Here is a 14,230-nt window from a genome sequence, read left to right on the forward strand (position 1 = left end):
GATGCAGCTGGAAACCATAATTCTCAGCAAACTATCACAAGAACAGAAAACCAAACACCGCATGTTCTCACTCATAGGTGGGAATTGATCAATGAGATCACTTGGACTCGGGAAGGGGAACATCACACACTGGGGCCTATTATGGGGAGGGGGGAGGGGGGAGGGATTGCATTGGGAGTTATACCTGATGTAAATGACGAGTTGATGGGTGTTGACGAGTTGATGGGTGCAGCACACCAACATGGCACATGTATACATATGTAACAAACCTGCATGTTGTGTACATGTACCCTAGAACTTAAAGTATAATAATAAAAAAAAAAAGTAACTGAGCTTTCAAGCTATGATGTCTCCATGAGAATAAGCCTCTTGAAAAAGATCACCTTCATCCCTCTCAGGTAGAGAAGAAGGAACCCAAGAAGCGCCCAGGGTAAAGCCCCAATCCCTACAGCATAGATGTAAAATGCCCAGGATGCGACACAGTCGCCTCGGCCTTCAGCCACGCACACACTGTGGTTCTGGGTGTCGAGTGCTCTGCAGCTCTTAGCCAGTTTGCAGAAGGAAAACCAAGGCTCACAGAAGGATGCTCCTCTGACAGCAGCACTGAAGGCACCTGCATCAACGAGAGTGGGAAACAATCCCAATAAACACGTTTTGGATACAAAAAATGGAGACAGACAGGGAAATTTGAATAAGGACTTGATATTAGTGGTATTTAGGAATTATTAATTATATATAATAATAATGGCATTCTTTATTGGTGGGTTTTCCTTTTTTTCTTTTCTATTACAGGCATATATTGAAATATTTGCAATATACATGCATATATCGCATATATTATGAGTGAAAGAAGATGCTGTCTGGGATTTGACTTTAAATGTCCGGGAAAAACCTACCCACCCATTCTCTCACACACACATACAAAGGCCCTACACCCAGATGGCTTCCCAAGAGTATTCTACCAACCCTTTAATTTAATGTAATGGGTAATCATAATGCTATTGAATGTGTTCCAGAGTACTTGGAATGCATTCACTCACTTAATCCTCATACCAACCCTCTGAGGCAGGGATCATCCTCACTTCCCTGAGGGTAACAGGCTCAGGGAAGAATCTAGCCTACAGCCACACAGTTGGAGGTGGTGGAGACGAATTGTAAACCAGGAAACGCAATCTCAGAGCAAGTGCCCCTCACTTAGGGCAGCTCTGTATAATCCTTGTGAACAGCACCCTGGTGTTGTGCAGAACACACAGAATAACCTTCAAGAATGTACATGTGGGCCTACCTTAAAAACTATGCAATTCAATCTTTCATAAATAAATGGATTAATATACAATAAATGAATGAATTTTCTTCATTTAGCCTTACGAGTTTCACCCTCAGCAAACGGACTCCCTAAATCTTGCCTTGTTTTCAAAAGGCTGAATGCAGAGGTAGCCATGCCAAGACCACACTGACTGAGTCCCAGCAACCTCATTGCTAACTCTGCTTTACTGGTTGGGAACAAATCAGCTGTCAAAATTGCTTGATAGGAAATGAAGTGACTCTGGCCTAGTTCCTTTTGGCTACTCTGGCTTTCTCCAACCAAGAGGGACAGCGGTCGGCCTCCCTGTCAGAAACTCTGGCCTGAGATAAAGGAAAAAGCCACCAACACAGAAAGATGCAAAAGAAGCCAGAAGCCCACCTGCCCCAAATCATTCATCTCCTTGGACTGCTTCTGTGTGTGAAACTCTTGCCATTGGCTTCTCTTCCCTGGATTAAAGACCGGTTAAAATATGGATCTGTAAACTCAAGGTAAGAGCACAAAGGTAACTCTTGGTAACACTTTTCACATGAACACAGATTCCTTTATCAATGAGCTAAAAGAAAGTAGGACCAAGAGGAATTTGGGTCCAGATGAGAATGTTGAGGGGAGAAAGGAATCATAAAAAGGCTCAAATGTGGAGCTATTTGTTGAGAAAAATCTGTCTTTGTCTGGTGCCATTTTGAAGGAAGGGATGGCTTGGGAAGACGGAGCCAGGTGGCATGTGGGCATTGGGTGACCAGCAGAGGAGGATCTGGGAGACTAGGAGCTATAACAGAAAAGACTTAGAGAGGTTGTGATTCTTTGGGGAGTTCCTCTCCAATTCATATGATACCTGGTGAGCCCAGGCTGTCAGTCACAGTGTCTAACCCTGCCTCTTGATGAAAGACCACATGGCTGGGCACGGTGGCTCACGCCTGTAATCTCAGCACTTTGGGAGGCCGAGGCGGGCGGATCACGAGGTCAGGAGATTGAGACCAACCTGGCTAACATGGTAAAACCCCATCTCTGCTAAAAATGTAAAAAATTAGCCGGGCGTGGCGGTGGGCGCCTGTAGTCCCAGCTACTTGGGAGGCTGAGGCAGGAGAATGACGTGAACCCAGAAGGCGGAGCTTGCAGTGAGCCAAGATCGTGCCACTGCACTCCAGCCTGGGTGACAGAGCAAGACTCTGTCTCAAAAAAAAAAAAAAAGAAATACCACATGTTCCAGGCTAACCAATTAGACTCTTCGCTGAGATTAATACATGGATGGTAAGAGACAGAGGTCTGCCATCAACACCTTTTTAAAATAAATTTAAATTTAAAATAATTCAACCATGAAGTCCAGGCACAGTGGCTCGTGCCTGTAATCCCAGCACTTTGGGAGGCTGAGGCAGACGGATCACTAGAGGTCAGGAGTTTGAGACAAGCCTGGCCAACATGGTGAAACCCTGCCTCTACTAAAAAGAAAAAAAAAAAAATACAAAAATTAGGTGGGCATGGTGGTGGTGCCTGTAATCCCAGCTATTCGGGAGGCTGAGGCAGGAGAATTACTTGAACCGAGGAGGCAGAAGTTGCAGTGAGTTGAGATCACGCCACTGCACTCCAGTCTGGGTGACAGAGTGAGATTCCATCTCAAAAAATAAATAAATAAATATTCAACCATGAAAAAGTAGCAATAATCATAGAATGATTTTAGTATGCCCTTCACCTAGATTAACATTTGGCTATATTTGCTTTATCAATCACTTTCTCTGTCTCACCTTCTCTGTTCATTTTACCTTATTACATTATGTAGTACAGGATTTTTGTTGTCATGATTGAGCTATTTGAGAGCACATTGTAGACATCATGATCCTTTATCCTTAAATACTTTGCATTTACGTCTTAGGAACAAGAATACTCTTTTACATAATCACAATACAATGACCAAATTCAGGAAATTTGACATCGAAACAATTTTCTTATCTAATATACAGTACATTTTAAAGTTCTACTAATGGTCTTAATAATGTCTGCTATAATGAATTTTTCCCCATCTATCTCATCCAGGATCCACGATGGCATATTGCACTCAGTTTTCCTATCTCTTTAGTCTTATTTAATTTGAAGAGCACTTTAGCCTTTCTTTTACGACATTGACATTTTTTTAAAAAGAAAGGCCAGTTGTTCTGTAAAATGTTTCTTGGTGTAGGTTTGTTGGTTCTTCCTCATGGTTAGATTCCATTTACACACTTTTGGCAGGAGTATCAGCAGCTTTCTTTACAGTCATGGAGGCAGAGCCAGTCAAAGGAATGAAGCCATAGAGAGGCAAGACAAGCAGAGAGGCAGAGGAAGAAAACCAACCTGGATGAGCCCCTTGATCCAGTAACTTGCTAGTTACATAAGACAATAAATTCCTCTTTTTTGCTTCAATTAATCTGAGTTGGTTTTGCGGCTACTCTGCCTCACTCACACCTTAGCCAATATGTGGGACCACATAGTGTCCTTCAAAAAGCCCCAAATTAGTAGGACCAACTCAGGTCTGACCAGAAGGACATATCCAAGGCAGCCCACATGAAATTGGCCATCTTCCCTAGTAATGAGTCAGAAGCCACACAGCAGTAACTGCTTTCCCTTGATTCTCGCCTTACAACCATGCCTCCACAGAAAGCCCATAACCTGCCGTGGCTTGTCCAAGCCCCAGTGACACAAAGAGGAATCTGGTTTATCAACATTTCCAGGAATACAGACTTTTTCTTCTCTCTGCCTTTGTCCCTTCACTAGGGCCTCCCCCTCCTCTCTTTTGTGTATTAACTATGGTCACCAGATATCCTATCCCCATTTACCATTTACCTCAAGCTTGTCCAGTCCACAGCCTACAGGCTGCATGCGGCCCGGGATGGCTTTGAATGTAAACTTTCTGAAAACATTATGAGATCTTTTTGGCAATATATTTTTTTAGTTCATCAGCTATCATTAGTTAGTGCATTTTATGTGTGGCCCAAGACAATTCTTCTTTTCCAATGTGACTCAGGGCAACTGAAAGACTGGACACCCCTGAACCTGCTGTCTCTTTACTATCTCATCATAATTAGTACAGTTGTGTAGAAGCTTTAGCCTCTGGAAGATGAGAGATTGAGTGGGTGCAGCCAGCTCTCCTCTGGGGGCATTTGGCCAGTCCATTCTCTTGGCTCCCCAGCTTGGATCCTTTTCTTGCCTGGGTGTCATATGTGACCACCAGATCTGACCATTTCATCTAATGTTTCCACTTTTGTCAGTTATAATTTGCTATGTTTGCCCTTTCCGTATCTACACATGGAGAGCACATTAGGTTGCTAGAACTGACAAAATAAAATGCCACAAACTGGGTGTCTTAAACAACAGAAGTTGATTTTCTTACAGTTCTGGAGGTGAGAAGTCTAAGATGAAGGTGTTGGCAGGTTTGGTTTTTAATGAGTCTCTTGCCTTGGCTTGTAGATGGCCTCCTTCTTGCTGTGCCCTCACAGGGTCTTTGCTCTGAGAATGCACGTGTGTGGGTCCCAATTTTCTTTCCTTATAAGGGCATTAGTCAGATTGGAGTAGAGCCCTACCCCAACAGCCTCATTTTAACTTAATTACCACTTTAAAGGCCCGATCTCCAAATACAGTCACATTCAGAGATACTGGAAGTTACGGCTTCAACATACCAATTCTGGGGGAAGGGGCCACAAGGCAGCCCATAACAGAGAGGAACACATCATGTCAGGAGTGCACCTGACCTGCATTCAACTTAACCCCACTCAAAATTACTCAAGCAATAAATACATTTAATTATCTCACATAACAACAACAAAAAAGTATGGCAATATTTTGTCCCTGGAATGGTGCATTGACTTAAAGATATTATCAAAGACCTCATTTCTTTTCACCTTCCCATATGCTGCCTTTGATATATTGAGGTTTTGTCCTTGCACTTGTCATAAGATGGCGGCCAGGATTCCAGATATTATCACAACACTTTCCCCTCAGAATTTATTGGCTACGGTTGAGTCATGCGGCCACTCATAGCTGCAAGGGAGGCTGAGTAAGCAAGTGTCAGACATAAAATTGATTGTATGCACGCCGGGTGCTGGGATTACACCTGTAATCCCAGGACTTTGGGAGGCCAAGGTGGGTGAATCACTTGAGGCCAGGAGCTCAAGACCAGCCTGGCCTACATGGCGAAACCCCATCTCTACAAAAAATACAAAAATGAGACAGGCATGGTGGTGCACACCTGTAATCCCAGCTACTTAGGAGGCTGAAGCACAAGAATCGGTTGAACCCAGGAGGTGGAAGTTGCAGTGAGCCAAGATCATGCCACTGAACTCCAGGCTGGGTGACAGAGCAAGACTCTGTCTCAAAAAAAAAAAAAAAAAAAAAAAAAAAAAAGCATCGATTGTATGCAGAAAAGAATTAACATAATAGGCCTAAGACAGCTATTCTGAGGAAGGCCTGCTTACAAGGTTGGCCCTTGGTTGGCATCTGGGAACTTGGATTTTTGGAGGGGTCCAACCATTGTCTGAACTGATAAGCATGGTTCACTGTGCTGAAACTGTGTGTGCAAACAATATGGTATGTGCTGAACACCTGCTTGTTTTTTCTGGAGGTCTGGAATATTAGTATATACTAGGCAAAGGGTGCCTGCGTGACCAGCCCCCATTAGAAACCCTGGGCACTGTGTCTCTAGTGAGCTTCACTGAGAGACAACATTTCACATGTACTGACAACTCCCTGAAGAAATGAAGCATGGCCTGCATGACTCCAATAGGAGAGAACTCTTAGAAGCTTGTGTCTGATTTCCTGTAGTCCTTGCTCCATGCACCTTTCCCCTTTGCTGATTTTGCTTTGAGTGTATCAGTTTATTGTAATACATCTTAGCCATGAGTGTGACTATATGCTGAATCCTGTGAGTCTTCCTAGCAAATCACTGGCCTGGGGGTGATCTCGGGGACCCTGACACAGATAGTCACAATGGTCTTAGACCAAGAATGATTCATTTTCTGGGGACTGGTCACCTGGGGTTCTGTCAGTGGAGAGGAAGAGTGGTATGGCTGTGGGAAGTGACACAGTGTCTGCCACACAAATTGGTATTTCACTGAAAGATGTACTTACCAGAAGAATGAGGACACCTAAAGACATCTGTAGGGGTTTTGTCACTTGCAACCAGATTCTCTGACTCATTGTGATAAAGATGCTTATTACAATTGGAACAGAAATCTAAATGGTAAGACATTTTACTGATAATCTCATTCAAATCTACCCGCCTTGACCCCTTATTCTGTGGGAAAAGAGACCATAATACCATGGAGAGAAAGTACGGGGACAATTCCAAATGCCAGTGGCAGGATGGCCAGCATGATGCCCCCTGGCAGGCAAGCTTGCCCTCTGAAGAAGGGTGAATGCTCCCATGCTTGTAAATACTGGAGGCTCAGTGGATTGTCTTGAGAGGAGGGAGTCCTGATCAATTTAGTGATTGGTTCTTTATGTTTGTTTGTCTCATTTTAAGACAAAGTCTCACTCTGTTGTCACCTAGGCTGGAGTGCAGTGGTGAAATCTCAGTGCACTGCAACCTCCGCCTACCAGGTTCAAGTGATTCTCCCATCCTCCCACCACAGCCTCCCAAGTTGCTGGGACTACAGGCACACACCACCACACCCAGTTAATTTTTGTATTTTTAGTAGAGAAGGGGTTTCACCATGTTGCCCAGGCTGGTCTCAAACTCCTGACCTCAGTGATCTACCTGCTTTTGCCTCCCAAAGTGCTGGGATTACAGGCATGAGCCATGGTGCCCAGCCTCAAGTGATTTGTTCTTACATCAGAAAATGAGCAGGAGAGCTGAGCCCCAAATCCATTTCCATGCTGATGTTTTCCCATCCTGAATAATCATCTGCCTGTATGTGGAAAGGGAAAATGCAAATGGCTCCATGCAACTGAACACCCAAGTGTTTGCCATAGTATTGGCAAAACACAGCATGGCCAAACATGTAAAATAGCCCCAGAGAATGCCATTTTGCTCAAAAAGACCTTGGGGGAATATCTGGCCTTTCCCTACCCTGAATCTCTTTGACTACAATTTGCCCATTTTTTATCAATCAGTAATCACATTTCTGGGTTCTAGGGCTGAGACAGAGATGGAAGAAAGTGAAAGTCACGGTTCATGCCCTTATAGAGCCTACATATAGCTAGACCAAAAACAATGAGAAGCAAAACTGTGGGTGCTCTGAACTGAACATGCAGTGGGAACTAAGGAATGATGTAGTCAGGCTGAAGTGACCAGGGAGGTTTCCTGGGGACAGGACTTGAAGATGAGTTGACTTTAGACTAATGCTGGGGAGTGGGAACTGACCTGGGCGGCAAAGCAAGGCAGAGAGGCAGAGATGAACTCTGAATGTTCAGGGCTCACCAGGGAGACTCAGAGGGAAGCCTGGTCAGAGAATAGGACAAGACCAGGGAGAGAAGATCTTGAGAACAGATGAAGGGCAGAGTGAGGAGTTTGAATTTGATGAGGCCTGCCATCTACTGGCAGCTGACGCAGGCTCTTGGGCAGTAGTGTGGCCTTGGTCCTGCTGAGGTGGGCAGGGAGAGCTAGAGACAAGGAGAATCTCTAGGGGCCCCCACCCCTGAAACAGAAGCCTGAGTTTCAAAGTGGTTGGAGGCGGGAGAGGAGAGTCAGCGAGAACAAAGATGGACAGATTGGGGAAACATAAACGAAGGTAGAAGAGTGGAGCTCCAAGAGTAAATGCAGAGAGTGGACACAGAGGCCAAGAGGCTTGGCTCTAGGGCTTTCTTCCTAGGAGACCAGAATTTCCCCTTGTGCAGGCTGAGGACATATACACATGCTCCTCATTCCCATTAAGCCTCACACTGACACCCCAAGATGGTTAGGAAGTGGCTTGGCAAGGTCCCTCCCAGGCATTTTGGAAATCACCATGAAGGAGTATCTGTTTCTCCTCCCCATTCTTCCTTCTCCTTCCCCAGCCCCTGACCCACCCCTTTCTCTTTCCCTCTCTCCTTCTACCCCTCCTCCTCCTATTCGAACTTTCTGGCTTCTGCAGGAAAAGCAGCCACAGTTTCTTCCCACTGCCCCTCCAACCCCACCCCAATGCTTGGAGGACAGATCCACCCCTTTGCTGGGTTCTGGAAGATTCTAAAACACTTCGGCCTGCTGCTCCCACCAGCCTGGCTCCTGCTGCGTCCCCAGAAACCTGTCCAAAAAGAAGGGTTCAGAGCACATAGGGACCTCCTCTTGACCTCCAAACCCCCAAGCTGCTGCTATCCAGCTTGTGGAGAGAGGGGACGAAGCGACATTTAGGGCAGGAAGAGCATCAGCCAGCTAGCACAATCAACTTCTATTGCTAAGCGATCATGTATGCTCAGGCCTGTGGCCAGGTACAGGGCGCACAACCCTCTGTCCGCCCTCCTGTGTCTCCTCAAGGGAGCAGGGCTGTCTCTTCTCACATGTGTGTGCACACACATCCACACACACAGGAACTCACGTGACATTAGGAAAAAGTCATTCTAACCGCCCCCCACATTGGTCTCAATGGGTTCTTGCAGCTGTAAATGGGAATTAGAAAGCCTAGATCAGCACAGAACCCAGCCTTAACCAGTTGGCTGAGCCATGGTCAAGTAAATTAATAAATCCTGGTACCTGAAAAAAATCTAGATATCAGGAATAATGGGGCAGGGGGAGGAAACTGGTTCTGCCTGTAGAATGTAACTGACCAGCACAGGCTGAGATTTCTTTTTTTGTTTGTTTGTTTGTTTGTTTTTGAGACAGAGTCTTGAACTGTCGCCCGGGCTGGAGTGCGACGGCACAATCTCAGCTCACCGCAACCTCCACCTCCCGGGTTCAAGTGATTCTCGTGCCTCAGCCTCCCAAGTAGCTGGGATTACAGGCGCCCGCCACCACGCCCAGCTAATTTTCTGTATTTTTAGTAGAAACGGGGTTTCACTATATTGGCCAGGCTGGTCTCAAACTCCTGGCCTCATGATCTGCCCGCCTCAGCTGCCCAAAGTGCTGGGATTACAGGTGTGAGCCACTGCGCCTGGCCCAGGCTGAGATTTCTAAGCCCCATCCTTTGTGCAGCTGGCCTCCCAGAAGAACCATTTCCTACTGCACACAGCGCTCTACACACTGGAAGCACTGCACGAACACTGTGCAAGGGGCTGCAGATTTTCCTGGAGAAGGCTCTAAACCACCACTGGTCTTGGCTGCAAGGAAGCAGCCTCTCTCACTTGTAATTTATCCAAGGCCATTTGGTTAAGCCAGGAGCCCCAGAGCAGCCCACACCTGCAAGGCAGGTGATCTTTATGTCAAAACTTTCAAGTAGGTGTACACCCTTGAGGTTTCTTTCCAAAGCGCAAAGGTTGGATGATGTGACCACTGTCTGGAATTTGTGCCAAAAGTTCTGCTCTCTTTTGAGACTCCCTTCCCCGTACATACAAATATGCAACACACATAAACACAAAGTCACGTATGGATGTGTGTACACACATCAACATAGTCATGTGCACACATAATTACACACTTTCTTTTTTATTCAACTGCATGCGCAGTTCACAATAGGGTTCACACTCCTGTGAGAATCTAATGCTGCTGCTGATCGGACAGGAGGCGGGGCTCAGGCAGAAATGCTCACTGGCCCGCTGCTCACCTCCTGCTGTGTGGTCCAGTTTCTAACAGGCCAGGACCAGTACTGGTCCACGGTCCAGGGGTTGGGGGCCCTGTCTTAACATAATCAGTGTTAGCAGTTTGCAGCCTATCTTTCTGTATCTTTCTCTGTACTGATGCAAACATATATAAACATTCATCAAAAAATGTTAGATCTAAAAATAGGATTATTACTAAATTTGTTTTTCAGCAATTTGCATCTTTAACACTATATCTGGGGCACTCCTTCAGCTCGGTACATATGGGTCTAACTCTTCCTAATAGCCAAGCACATAAGCACATCTACTTATGCTAACAAAGACACATTGTATACATGTGCACACACCCCACCTCATCCCACACCACATCATCCCCAAGGCTATTGATACTGGCACTGCCCCCGCCCCAGCCCTAACCTGCAAAACTTGAGGTTACTGCCGTGTGGTTACCCCTCACACCCCGCCTTCCAGACCACACTGGCTTGACTCCCACAGGAGGGTTAAGATAGTGCACTTGGCCCAGGCTGTGCTTCTGAGTGGGCTGCTCTTGTCATATCCCCACCCCCCACTCAGACCCTCGGGGTAAACACTATCACCTGGGAACACAGACCAAGCTCGGGGCCAGGCAGACATGCTTGGAGGCTGTTGTGGTAAGGAAGGGAAGGCAGGAAATTGGTCAGCCCACTAAGAAGCAAGGGGTGTCCTAGAACAGCAGCAGACCCCCAAGCTGAGGCATCAGCAACCTGCATGCCAGCCCCACCCTAACATTAACTCACTGTGTGACCTCAGGCAAGCCTTTCCCTCTCTGAACCTCCTTTCCTCTTCCATAAGATGAGCGTGTTTGCAGTGATGTTCCTAAGGCCCTTCCAGCACAAACACAGGGTTTGGTCAGTGAGTCCTGCTTCTCCCTCAGTGCTGGGAGCTCCCTCTTACACCGATGCTCCCGTGGGACCCTGCCCCCTGCACCCTCAGGGCGAGGGGAACTGGAGAAGCTGAGCCTGACCAGAGAGGCAGACAGGAGGCTACCCTGGAGGCCAGATCCAGATGCGGGTTTCCTAGGCCTGGCAAAGCCTCCCCTCCTTCTAAGGCAGGAAGTGCTTTAGCTGTCCTTTGGAACCATGCTGCTCAGTAACTACACCTGGGAACACCAAGCACTTTTTCTTCGTAATTTAAAAAAAAAAAAAAGTACTATTTCAGCAGGCCCTGGGCACTTCCTGTCTTGCTAAGTGAGTACTTGTCTGATCTTTCCTGTTGAACTGAGTCCCTTAGTGCAGCATCTACTATTTACTCACTGCTGTATCCCCAGGATCTAGGTCACACCTGAGATATAATAAATGTCCGGTAAATATTTCAATGCCTCTCTCATTGATTCTGATTACAAATGTGATACCCTCATGTTATTTTAAAAAATCCCCCAAATAGGTATAAACGATTAAACTTAATAAGTGTAAAGTTTTCCAAAACGCTATTCTACAGGCCTCCCCGTAAGTAATCATCATAACAGTTTGGTGACATGCTCCTGTACTAGTCAGTGTTTCCCAGTCTTGCACTGTTGACATTTGGAACCAGATAATTCTCTGTTGTAAGATGATTGGCAGTATATCTGGCCTCTGCCTACCAAATGCCAGTCGCACTCCCCCAGTTGTGAAAGCCAAAAATACTTTAAGACATTGATAAATGTCCCCCAGCAGACAAAATTATATCCTGCCACTCCCTCTACTCCCCTGTGTCCCACGCCTGTTGAGGAGCACTCTATATACATCCACAGAGTGAAAGTGAGTTGAAAACAAGTAAACAAAGGCAAGAAAGAGGAGATAGTGATACATACATATAGGTATCAACAACTGTTTATAATTAGTTAAATGTAAATTAATATTCCTGTTCTCTGATTTCCAGTCTTGTGTGAGCCTCGTTCAATTATTCAATCTTTATTTCATTCCCCAAATATTTATTAAATACCTATGATGTGCTAGGAACTATGCTCATAGATGTATTTTCAATAAACTTATTATAACTAAATATCTACTTCGGCCCCCGAAAATGAAGGTACGGAGTGGCAACAAATCCCCAGGTTCTAACTGGTTGCACCTCAATCTCTTACAAGTCCATCACTCTTAATTCTGACCAGCTCCCACACTCTTCCACCTGCCATATTGTCTGCCGTGGTAGGCCAGGGAAAGAGAAAACGGAAGAGAAGAGAAGAGAAAAGAAAAATGTGTTGCCTACTGCCCCTGCCTTTCTTGGGATGGATAGCTGGAGTAAACATCATCCAGAAAGACTGGGACTCTGGGTCCTCTCAAACCCAGCACACCCGCACCACCAATACCAGCCCCCAGCGAGAAATCCCTAAGCACTTTGTGAGTATTCATTGCCTAAACATATTTAATTTCCAGTCTTCCCCAACTGATCTCAGCCTTAACTGTTTAACTGGGCTGGTCTCTGAGCAGACTCTGTGGCTGCCCTGAAATCAGGTTACTGGCACAGCCTGTAGATATTGACTGATTCAAAGATTACAATCGAGCAAACAGGAGCATGTTAATTTTTAATTTCATTTTGTTGATAAATCGGGCTTCCTCTTTGTCCTATAACCGATAATTACCTGGTCAGAAGAAACATGCAATACTTACCCTGCAATGAAAGTCCACTTGTCTGGCCTTCCTGGCCCTCGCTGGGTTTTTCAAAGGAGCTCCCATACTGGTTTGGCCTCAGTCACCTGTTAAAGAATTGAGGGACTTCTGAGTTGCGCAACCCTGGGTCAATGTGAGACCCAAGCTGAACAGCATGGGACTCTAAAGAATTAAAGGGAGATCTAAGGAAGATCTTTGAGGTTTGGGCTTTGGGGATAGGAATGGGGTTTTTCCTCTAACAAAGGAGAGACTGTGATAGAGAAAGTGTTTCTTTCATGGCTTCCAGTTCACAATAAGTCACCCTCATTCTGGAGCCAAGGTTGTTCTCAAAGGTGACTTTACCACAGTACAACATGAGGACAGAAAACAGCAGCCGTGTATCCGCCTCATCACACAAGAGCTCTACTGTTTGCTAAGTCTCTTAGTTCACACAACCGTGGTGCCATCCTGGGAAATAATTACCAGTACTCCCATTGTATGGAGCAGGAGAAAGGATAATTGACCTGCCCAGATTTGCAGTTTATATCTCTAAAGGATCCAATTATTTAACATAGAGATGTGTCACTTTTTTTTTCTCTTCCTTTTTTTTTTTTTTTTTTTTTTTCCTGTTGCTTTTAGGGGCCAAAGTGGTTTCAGTTTGAAACCATGATGAATTTAACATAAATCAAGAAAAACAACAGAAGCAATGTTTCCCATCTGGAATGGAGTATAGTCTTCTATTTTATGCTATTTGTCTACCCTGTCACTAACTGCAGAGAAAACATTCTAAAAACTGCCCTTTGTAGCCTCAAGCCATTTCCCTAGGGCTGTTTGACTTAAAAAAATAAAAAGCCAGAGAAATAAAAAATGCGTTTCAGAGCCTGAGTGGCATTTAAGTCAAAGACCTACTGAGCAGGGATTCATTTAGTGGGTTATTTTAAATAATTCAATCCAGAAAATAACTGGTTGAATATATATATATATATATCACCGACTTCATTCACAGATGTTGGCAAGTGACTAAGAAAAGGAAGGGAAACTTTGTTCAATGCTCGGAGATGAAGGTACCAAATTATGCAAGCCCTGCAGCATTTGAGAACCGGAAGGGGACTAAGAAATCAGTTAGTCTAGTAAGTAAGGGCTTGCAATCTTTTTCTGGGGAGGTATTTCTGAGTTCCCTTACATTTTATGATCATCAGAGACATGATACTTCACACAGCTAGAGAGGAGAAGGTGGAATTTTATTGAGCATGTAATGTTACCGTCCCCCTACTTTGAGGATTCCCAAGTCTTCCCATTGCCTATGGGAGTATTTCTGTGGGACATCAGTACCGTGGATTCTTCTCTACAAAGGTTTCCAGGGTCACACCTGTTTAGGAAATGCTGTGTGTTATATCCAACTTTGGATATTTGCACAGCACACCTGCATACTAAATGCTGGGCACTGAGTGAGAAACCCTGGAATCTTAAAAGCCTCATTGTTTTTGCTTAAGCCAAGCCTCCAATCTTATTTTATGATCATATCATGTAGGATATAGCTACAAGTGACAGAAACCCTGACTCAAAACTGGGATAAACAATAAGAACTGTTTGTCACGCTTCACAAACCAGATGTTCAGAGACGTAGGACAAGCTTGGGAGATTTGTGTCCACATTTTTCTACTCTAGCACCCTCAGTGTCAGCTTC

The 14,230-nt window shown here is 45.2% G+C and overlaps 1 long non-coding RNA gene across 1 annotated transcript in view; it reads right to left on the reverse strand.

The window, feature by feature from the left end:
• Positions 1 to 12,565: 12,565 nt before the first annotated feature.
• Positions 12,566 to 14,230, reverse strand: part of LOC126963028 (uncharacterized) — a 52,254-nt gene continuing 50,589 nt past the window's right edge. The window contains exon 3 of the long non-coding RNA XR_007728899.1: positions 12,566 to 12,650. This is a non-coding gene — a long non-coding RNA (uncharacterized LOC126963028). The remainder of the gene's footprint in view (positions 12,651 to 14,230) is intronic.

This window comes from Macaca thibetana, chromosome 9 (genome assembly GCF_024542745.1).
Source record: "Macaca thibetana thibetana isolate TM-01 chromosome 9, ASM2454274v1, whole genome shotgun sequence".
Classification (NCBI taxonomy): Eukaryota; Metazoa; Chordata; class Mammalia; order Primates; family Cercopithecidae; genus Macaca; species Macaca thibetana.